Below are 5,620 nucleotides of genomic sequence, written 5' to 3'. Positions count from 1 at the left end.
TATTCAACCCCTTTGTTATGTCAAACCTAAATAAGTTCAGGAGTAAAAATGTTCTTAACAAGTCACATAAGTTGCATGGACTCACTCTGTGTGCAATAATAGTGTTTAACATCATTTTTTAAATGACTACCTCATCTCTGTACCCCACACATACAATTAATTATCTGTAAGGTCCCTCAGTGGAGCAATGAATTTCAACCACAAAGAACAGGGATGTTTTCCAATGCCTCGCAAAGAAGGGCACATATTGATAGATGGGTAAAAATGAAAAAAGCAGACATTGAATATTTTTTGGAGCATTAATGACACTTTGGATGATGTATCAATACACCCAGTCACTACAAAGATACAGGTGTCCTTCTTAGTTGCCAGAGAGGAAGGACACCGCTCAGGGATTTCACCGTGAGGCCAATGGTAACTTTAAAACAGTTACAATGGCTGTAATAGGAGAAAACTGATGGATCAACAACATTGTAGTTACTCCACAATAGTAACCTAATTGACAGAGTTAAAATAAGGAAGCCTGTACAGAATACAAATATTCCAAAACATGCATCCTATTTGCAACAAGACACTAAAGTAAAACTGCAAAAAATGTGGCAAAGTGAGGAACTTTATGTCCTGAAGACAAAGTGTTATGTTTGGGGAAAATCCAACAAAACAAATCACGAAGTAACACTCTTCATATTTTGAAGCATGGTGGTAGCTGCATCATGTTATAGGTATGCTTGTCATCGGCAGAGGACTAGGGAGTGTTTTATGATAAAAAGAAACAGAATGGAGCTAAGCACAGGCAAAATCCTAGAAGAAAACCAGGTTCAGTCTGACAAATTCACGTTTCAGCAGGACAATAACCTTAAACACAAAGCCAGATCTACAATGGAGATGCTTACCAAAATGACATTGAAAGTTCCTGAGTGGCCTAGTTACAGTTTTGACATAAATCAGCTTGAACATCAAATCAAATATTACTGTGAAATGCTGAATACAACAGGTGTAGTAGACCTTACCGTGAAATGCTTACTTACAAGCCCTTAACCAACAATGCAGTTCAAGAAATAGAGTTAAGATAATATTTACTAAATAAACTAAAGTAAAAAAATAAAGTAACACAAGAAAATTCCATAACAATAACGAGGCTATATACAGGGGATACCGATACCGAGTCAATATGTGGGGGTACAGGTTAGTCAAGGTATTTTGCATAGTGACTATTCATAGATAATAAACAGTGAGTAGCAGCAGTGTAAGAAGAGAGGGGTCCTGGATGGTCCTGGATGGCAGGAGGCTTGGCCCCAGTGATGTACTGTGCTGTTCGCACTACCCTCTGTAGCGCCTTACAGTCAGATGCCGAGCAGTTGCCATACCAGGCGGTGATGCAACTGGTCAGGATGTTCTCGATGGTGCAGCTGTAGAACCTTTTGAGGTTCTATGCCATGCTAAATCTTTTCAGTCTCCTGAGGGGGAAAAGGTGTTGTCGTGCCCTCTTCACAACTGTCTTGTTGTGTTTGGACCGTGATAGTTTGTTGGTGGACACCAAGGAACTTGAAACTCTCGACCCGTTCCACTTCAGCCTGTTCTGACCTCCTTTTCCTATGGTCCACGATCAGCTCCTTTGTCTTGCTCACATTGAGGGAGAGTTTGTTGTCCTGGCACCACACTGCCATCTCTCTGACCACCTTTCTATAGGCTGTCTCATCGTTGTCGGTGATCAGACTGTTGTGTCGTCAGTAAACTTAATGATGGTGTTGGAGATGTATTTGTCGACGCAGTCGTGGGTGAACACGGAGTACAGGAGGGGACCGAGCACTCACCCCTGAGAGGCCCCAGTGTTGGAGATCAGTGCTGCAGATGTGTTGTTGCCTACCCTTACCACCTGGGGGCGGCCCGTCAGGAAGTCCAGGATTCAGTTGCAGAGAGAGGGGTTTAGTCCCAGGGTCCTTAGCTTAGTGATGAGCTTTGTAGGTACTATGGTGTTGAATGCTGAGCTGTAGTCAATGAACAGCATTGTCACATAGGTGATCCTTTTGTCCAGGTGGGAAAGTGCAGTGTGGAAAGCGATTGAGATTGCGTTATCTGTGGATCTGTTGGGGCGGTATACAAATTGGAGTGGGTCTAGGGTTTCCGGCATGATGGTGTTGATGTGAGCCATCACTAGCCTTTCAAACATCTATAGCAAGACTTAAAAATGGTTGTGTAGCAATGATCAACAACCAACTTGACAGAGCTGGAAGAATTTAAAAAATAATAATATAATAATAATAATGCAAATATTTTAGAATCCAGGTGTGCAAAACTCTTAGACTTACCCAGAAAGACTCACACCTGTAGTTGCTGCCAAAGGTGATTCTAACATGTATTGACTCAGGGGTGTGAATACTTGTGTACTGTACATGAGATATTTCTGTATTTCGTTTTTAATAAATGTACAAACATTTTTAAAAACATGCTTCCACTTTGTCATTAGGAGGTATTGTGTGTAGATGTGGTGAGAAAAATAAATACATGTGATCCTTTACGAATTCAGGCTGTAACACAACAACACGTGGAATAAGTCAAAAGGTATGAATACTTTCTGATGCTACTGTACGTGGCACTGTAGGTAGATGCTGTTTGAATTTGTGATCTTCTGAAGTGTGAAGTTGATGCAAGTGTACACAGTGTGTATGAATGTGAGAATGTGACAGGGTTATGGTGAGTTGAAGATAAGATTTCAATGTTAAGTTTATAGTCAATTGAGGCTTTTTTTTTTAAGACTTGATTGAGGAAAAATGATGAAGTAGCTGATAAGTGGTGTATTTGTTCAAATGGACCACTGGAGGGAGCTCTGAGACTCATAATATGATGTATTTCCTGTTGCCTTGAAATTCACCCCAGACACATGGCCACATAAGAGAAGAGATACTGTATGTCACCATAGGATGTCTTTCCACAGCAATGATAGATAAGTCGCATTACCTTCAAATTATAAGGTTCTATCTGCAAAAAGATGACTCTAAGATAATTGGCTTTAAAGTACCAACCCCCCCCCATTGGCTTGAATGGTGTGAGCAATTAAAAAATATTTTTGATTCTTTTTAACTTGACATGAATTGGTGTATTTAAAGTAGTATATTGGTAGAGAACATTTTACAGAACAGGGCTACGACAATTACTACATTTTGACAAAATGCAGATAGAACCTTAATAATTAAAAGCTTTCACAAATGTCAACCATGATTCTCAGAATATAGTCTTGTAAATAATGAGGTCCTTCATATTTTCTAAGATGAGTGAAGGTTTTTTTCAGTGAAGTTATTTTTTGCCAAAAAATATTTACGCCTTCCTTGTCAGTTCACTACAGTCACAGCTTAACAGTAACATTAATTGAACAGGTTGTTAGAATATTTATGATTTACCACCTATTATAATTTGCCTGTTTTGCAACTGCTGATGACATAGGCAAAGAAATACTGCAGAGCATTTCAAACTGTCAGGCTATTCATAAACTCCTCCCTGTCAAATATTCTCCATGTCCAACCTTATGAAAGCAGCATCATAATATGACAATGATGTGACAATTCTGTAGAAAACCAGGTTGATACAATTGTCATCTTTACAACTACAAATAGCTAGAAATAGACAAGGTACCCATTCAGAATCAAACTGGAGATACCTTATAATCCCTGCTATTGTGGTGCTAAACTGCATGGAGAACCTTCAGAATCACAGAAGCCCCGAGCTAGATTGTAAACACAGAGCTTGCGTCCCAAATAGCCCGTAGGGCTCTGCTCAAAAAATAGTGCACTATATACTATAATAGGGTGCCATTTGAGACACAGCCATGGAGCCTATCAGGAATCTGATTCGTTACTTATCGTCCTCCTGCGGGGGTGAAGCTTCTGTGTGAGCCAATAGGATGGCAGCGTAATCTTAGCTATGTTAAGAACCATTGTGGTAAGCCTGCCAGTCTTCTTTAGAAAGCATTGATTAATTTATTCATAGACACAGAGGCATGCTTAGCTCTGCAGGATAGAATGCATGTGTCATTGTTTGTTGTAGGAAAAGCGGAAAAGATCCAATAACTTTGGTTTAGGTGCCAGATACGGAGGAATATGGTAGGCATCGGACAAAAGGTATGACATGCCAGGAGGTTCCTCAGATACAAAGATAAAGAAGCTGAACTATCGTGTGAAGAATCTATTTATACATTATGCCAATTTTTTATTATTCATACTTTTCGCAGAACTTAAGGTCTTGGATGTTGTAATGTTTTGATGTCAACAGGTAAAGAGCTAATTGATGTTGCTCCACATTCTGTTGCTCGAAAACAGTTAAATGTTGTACTTTTCTTTTTTATATTTTTCATTTGCACTGTACCTTGGTGAGTTACATGGAGATTGCCTTTGCAAGAACCCTATCATTTTGTAATCATCATAAAATTGTAACATTTCATGTGTTTGACATGTGTTGACATGGAACACTAGTGTCATTCACTGTTGAAGTAGGAGAGTGACATAAATGGCTTTCTAATCTAATCCATGGCCTGTCCTCCCCTCATTCCCATTCAGCTCTAGCTGTCTGTGTGGTTAATGATATTCCCATTAGGTGCCCTGTGGGACCCTATAGTGGGTTGAGGAGGGCTGGGGAGGACTGCTCCTGCTGCTACCACATGGGGACACCCTTTGTGTCTGGATAGACGACACACACTGAGGATGTTAACACCATCTTCTGCCTAACACGCACGCACGCACACACACACACACACACACACACACACACACACACACACACACACACACACACACACACACACACACACACACACACACACATAAATCCTTCAGTGTCTCAGTTTCACTCCTTTTTCATTCTTTCTTACCAATTTACTTACAAACAAGCACATATGCTGTCATGTGCAGACACACACACACACAGATACACACACACACACACGCACACCATTACTGTGACAGCAATCACAAATGAAGCGTTAAATGAAGAAACAGATCGCCGTGTTCTCAGGGGAGTGGGGCTCCACTCCCTATTCAAAGGGAATGTGTGGCTGAGACCAAAGAGTCATTAGCTTCACAAAGACAGACAGATCGACAGACAGACAGACCCTCCTATTCGCCTCACCACTTCACTAGCCAATTAAAGGTTAGCCCTCCACAAAAGAGCATCCATCGGGGGAGAGAGACGCAGCCCCAGTAACACCGGCCTTGATAGAACACCACTGATCTATGGTTACATCCCAAATGGCACCCTATTCCCTATGAAGTGCACTATTTTTGACCAGGACCTTACGGGGCTCTGGTCAGAACTAATACACTATAAAGGGAATATAATGCCATTTGAGACGCCGCCTCTCTGTCCTCTCTGGATGGCCAAAACAACCCAGAGAAAAAGGCTTCACTCCACAGCCCCCTGCCTGGTCCAGACCCCTGCAGCTTGTTTGGTTTCTCCAGCTAAATGCTTCCTGTGTGTAGCGTTTTTTTTCAGCCTCTCGTGGATATTTGAGATTGAGAAGAGCCCTGCAGTAACTGTACTACTGCAGCTCTCAGACTGCTCCTGCCCAGTAGTTTTTTGTGTGAGTGTCAGAGGCTCTTTGTCAACATTCCGCTCTTGTTTATTTCTTTAT

This window comes from Oncorhynchus kisutch, linkage group LG14 (assembly GCF_002021735.2).
Source record: "Oncorhynchus kisutch isolate 150728-3 linkage group LG14, Okis_V2, whole genome shotgun sequence".
NCBI lineage: Eukaryota > Metazoa > Chordata > Actinopteri > Salmoniformes > Salmonidae > Oncorhynchus > Oncorhynchus kisutch.
The sequence above is the reverse complement of the archived record's forward strand: the minus strand, read 5'-3'. Positions refer to the sequence as shown.